Raw genomic sequence first — 4187 nt, forward strand, 5'->3', positions numbered from 1 at the left:
TCAATAACTACAGAAGGCGAACTTGGGCTTCCTCCGCCATTTGCAGATGATTTGTTGATCGAACTGTCATCTGGCCCGTCGAAGATAATAACTTGCACGGGATACTGGCTATCGCTAGCGCCCGCATTCGCATGTGCCTGCTCGCTCCAACCTCTGTGAAGTCCACCACCAACGGAGACTAAGCGAAGACCAGGGCGTTCACTTTCTTCTTTTCTCGCTCGTTTGCTGGCAGTTGCTGGTGAATTCGCATGTGTTCTCTTATTCTCAACTTCTCTCTGACATCTGCTACCAGAGGCGGGTCCGCTCACGCCACACCGTCCACTTTCTTCTTTTCTCGCTCGTTCGCTGGCAGTTGCTGTTGAATTCGCATGTGTTCTCTCACTCTCACCTTCTCTCTGCCATCCGCTACCAGAGGCGGGTCCGCGCACGCCACACCGTCCACTCTCTTCTTTTCTCGCTCGTTTGCTGGCAGTTGCTGTTGAATTCGTTGAATTGTGTTCTCTCATTCTCACCTTCTCTCTGACATCCGCTACCAGAGGCGGGTCCGCTCACGCCACACCGTCCACTTTCTTCTTTTCTAGCTCGTTTGCTAGCCGTTGCTGGTGAATTCGCAGGTGTCTGCTCACTTTCACTTTTTCTGTGACATCCACTATATGAAAAATATTATAGGGGAAACTTATATCAAGGCGAGATTATAACAATAATAACATCAACTGAAATAACGCTGACAGCAATATTATCAACGACAGTAATAAACATTTCTACTAATAATAATATTGAAAAGTATAATGATAATGATAATGATGATGATAATGGTAATCATAATGACAATTATAATGATAATAATAACAACACTAATTTGTAAACCACTATTTCTATTGCTATTCAATGAGTCTTTACAATAATTGCCTTGCACAATAACTTTAAGAATCTCATCACTCCAGACGCTGCAATCTAAAGCATCAAATGGTCGGACCAACCTTGCCGGTGTTTTAAAAAAATATTAATGTTGCAAAAGGCGTGGACCTCTTTGGGGGAGGGGTGGGGATAGTTCATAAAAAAGCAAATGAAAAAACAAACTAAAAGCATTGAAGTAAAGATAAGGAGCCACTGTTAACATTTACCTAGATTTAGTTGTGACCACTGCCAGTGATTGACATGTGTCTGATGTTATACCTTGGTAATGCAGCCTGTTCCAAAGCCAAATGCAAAGTGACAGCCAAACGTCTGATGAGTCCTTCTTACCGATCATAATAAGGCCGTTACCTTTCCCAGGTGCCAACGTCACTGGATGGGTGTCGATCATGTAAGGTTTGCCATCACGGCACCCAATAGTTAACACCAAGGGTTCACAGGTGAAGACAGCCAGGAAGTCATTACATGCAAGGTCGCAGAGCTTTGAGTGTAATTTTTGTCTGCCTTCGTATGAAAAACCGCGTTAGCAAATGGCAACTCCTCAAAGAAGTCGTAAAGAGAGGTCACTACCTTCTGTTCCCTCAGAATTCCGTATGCTTCCAGTGCGTCGTACATTCTGTGGAGGTCTCGATGCTCATTTATTATTTCCGGTAGGTGCCAAATAGTGTCCTCAATAGCTTTGGGCAACTCCACGAAAAATGCGATCCCTGTTACCACCTCACTTGGTATAACGTCTGCGCTTCTCACAGAAAGAAAGGCACATGCGTTTGTTCCGTCGTTATCTAACGCATTCTCCGACTGCTCAGCTGGTTCATCAGTGGCATTGTCCTTCAGTTGGACTGCAAATCGGTGGTCAAACTGTTGCACTGCTTTTGCTTGACTTACTTTCAGGTGCATAACGTCCAGATCGTCTGAGACCCTCTTCTTCGCCCTGCTCAGGATTTTGGCTGCTTCTTCTAAAGATAGCCGACTATGTCTGTCGAAGTTTGCACATCCTCTGTATACATCCTCTAAACCTCTCCAGACGGTTGCGCGTTCAACAGCGTACTTTTCGTCAGCCAGGGGAAGTTTCTTTTGGCGTAAAAGAGAAGAAAGAAAAAGCTTTAATTGATCTTGTGAAAATACGTTTCCAGCCAATCTGATCCCCGATCGATAGGGGTACTTGACACTTGGATTGATGATTGAAAAGAATATCACGCCCAGGGCCCAAATATCAGCCAGCATGAAATCACCGATTGACGCGTCAGATAAGAGCATCTCTTTAACAAACAGTTCTGGTGCCTCATACACAACTGTCCCTCGATCAATGTTGTTTGTTCGTGAGGCAACAAACAACTGCGTCTGTACAATCAGGGAGCGACTTTCCCCAAAGTCGGTCAGCTTGCAGGCAACAGGCCTGGATTCAAATTGCCGCGAAATTTCGTACTCGTCTGACAATGTACAATAGTGCTGATTACTTATCAGTACGTTTGCTGGCTTAAGATCCCTATGGGCTAATCCTTTAGAGTGAAGGTGAGCCAGCCCATGAATAATCTCCTTTGCTGCATGATTCAGTAGATCAAACAGTCCTTCACAGTTAAACTCATCGATTGGCGGCAGAAAATCTGCGATGGAATGAACATGCAAATCATTGTGACCAAAGTGCTTGAAATCGAAATACATGTATTCGAGCATCATAGCAAGCGGCTGCAAGGAAACCCCTTTCAATCTCACGATGTTTGGGTGATGCAAATCGTCGAGGAGTCTTATTTCTTTATAGAAGAGCTTCTTTTCTTCTTGATCGAGCACTTGCAGTATTTTTTTAACGACAACGGTATGATTTGTTCTGAGTAACACATTGCAGTCACTTTGAGACATTTATTTCTCGCAAAGCCATAATTTTTTGTCGACCTTATAAAAACGAAAATATTAGATAAAAAGAAAGATGGTGCCTTATACTGTAAAAGTCTGGTGAAGCGGAATGAATTTGGCATGATGTTTACACTCGTTATCTCTTTGCGGCCATGAGGTTTTGGCGTGAAAGAACTGGTGACACTAAGAAGAATCCAATATGGCGGATTGACTCACAAAACGTGAAATTTAACAAATCCACAGTGGTTTAGCGGGGTTTGTACTCTTATCGACAACGATACTCGTCTTCACAATGTTCAAAACAAATTTTGACCATTGCGATGACGAATATGGTTGTAGATAAGAGTAAATACCACGCGAAACCAGGGCTGCAAAGTTCAGAAATGGAGAACCCGCTTATGATGTACAAGTAAACAAGAGCAGCATGTCAAAGGTAAGGAAAACTTTTAAACTGTTTTCTTGGAATTTGTAATGTTGTTTTCGGATTATTTCGGCTCCCGTATTTTTTCATTTCTTCAAGTTTGCAAAGAATTATTTTGATATTCTCGATACCACTGTTTTGAGTTCTGCACGAGGTAAAATATTTAAGCATACTGCATTTTCCAAATCAACCACCCAGTTGGATGTATCTACTGACCCATCGGTGTTTTTTTTTTCTTTACATATCTCAATTTATTACCCTACAAATAGATGGTGAAGAGAACATCAATTTAAACACATAGATTACTTTTTGTAAGAGCTAGCTTTTATTCTCATTGCTTTACACAACTAAGAAACCCATGAGGCCTTTTGTTAATAGATTGAGTGCCTCTTACGGACACCATACATAAACAGGTATTTTGAAAGAGGCAAAACCTGCTGCCGATGTCCATACTTTTGGCTTCTTGAAGATCATAAATATAGATGGTAATCGGCGTATCGAAGAAAACATTCAGGGATTACATTTGAGCCTTCTGTTTGAAGTGGCCAGTAGGTTAATCTTAAATTCATGATGGCAGTCAATTCGTGGACTGTATCAAACCATGACAATTGGAGCGCTGGCAAGCTCAAAGTACATTAAGATATGTACATCTGAACAATTTACTATGTTTTTAAAAGTATTTTTCTTGACCAATACATGATTTTTATTGGTTACTCCATTTGGGTACTTCATATGGTGTTCCATGTAGTAGGGCTCGGCGTTTTGTCATCTCCCTGTCACGCCATCTGCCAATTTGCACTATGTCGGACCATTTCCCAGACCTCTCTCTAGCTTTTTCCCTTAATATTTATAAAACGCAGTTTGTTTTCCAGTTGTCATACTAAAAAACTTGCATGGCTTTATGAGCCACTGTTCAGATGGATTTCACTGAACAAATCACTTTCAGATCCCTTATTAAGACCTAACAAATTTCAGGCTAAAGTGTCAAATTCGACTTGCC

At 41.8% G+C, this 4187-nt stretch overlaps 1 pseudogene; it reads right to left on the minus strand.

The window, feature by feature from the left end:
* Positions 1–548: 548 nt before the first annotated feature.
* LOC148733162 (uncharacterized) lies at positions 549–2603 on the minus strand (annotated as a pseudogene).
* Positions 2604–4187: the final 1584 nt, after the last annotated feature.

Source organism: Stylophora pistillata, chromosome 4 (assembly GCF_964205215.1).
Source record: "Stylophora pistillata chromosome 4, jaStyPist1.2, whole genome shotgun sequence".
NCBI lineage: Eukaryota > Metazoa > Cnidaria > Anthozoa > Scleractinia > Pocilloporidae > Stylophora > Stylophora pistillata.